This window comes from Bactrocera latifrons, unplaced genomic scaffold (assembly GCF_001853355.1).
Source record: "Bactrocera latifrons isolate USDA-ARS-PBARC rearing strain unplaced genomic scaffold, ASM185335v1 scaffold_1063, whole genome shotgun sequence".
NCBI classification, from domain to species: Eukaryota; Metazoa; Arthropoda; class Insecta; order Diptera; family Tephritidae; genus Bactrocera; species Bactrocera latifrons.
This window is the reverse complement of record NW_017534479.1, coordinates 7,661-7,896: the sequence shown is the minus strand read 5'-3', so window position 1 is coordinate 7,896 and position 236 is coordinate 7,661. Positions and strand designations below refer to the sequence as shown.

At 39.0% G+C, this 236-nt stretch overlaps 1 pseudogene; it reads left to right on the top strand.

Annotated features, from left to right (window-relative positions):
- The window catches only part of LOC108970298, a 5,370-nt pseudogene extending 5,134 nt beyond the window's left edge, over positions 1-236 (top strand).

Sequence of the window (236 nt, the reverse complement as noted above, 5' to 3'; positions counted from 1 at the left end):
GATTTTTTCGCTTTTTACCAACAATGCGTAAATTTTACGCATAGACTTGTGCTGCACTTGCTCTCAAACCTTCAAATGACCACATTTGCTGGGTTTTCTCATTCCTGCATATATAAAACTAATTGCTACAAGCACTGCCGGCGCTGGGTACCGTTACGTCATGGCACACTTGTGCAAACACAATTTGAAAATTGTATACGCGTAAAATTTACGCATATTATGGTTCTAGGGTTTAA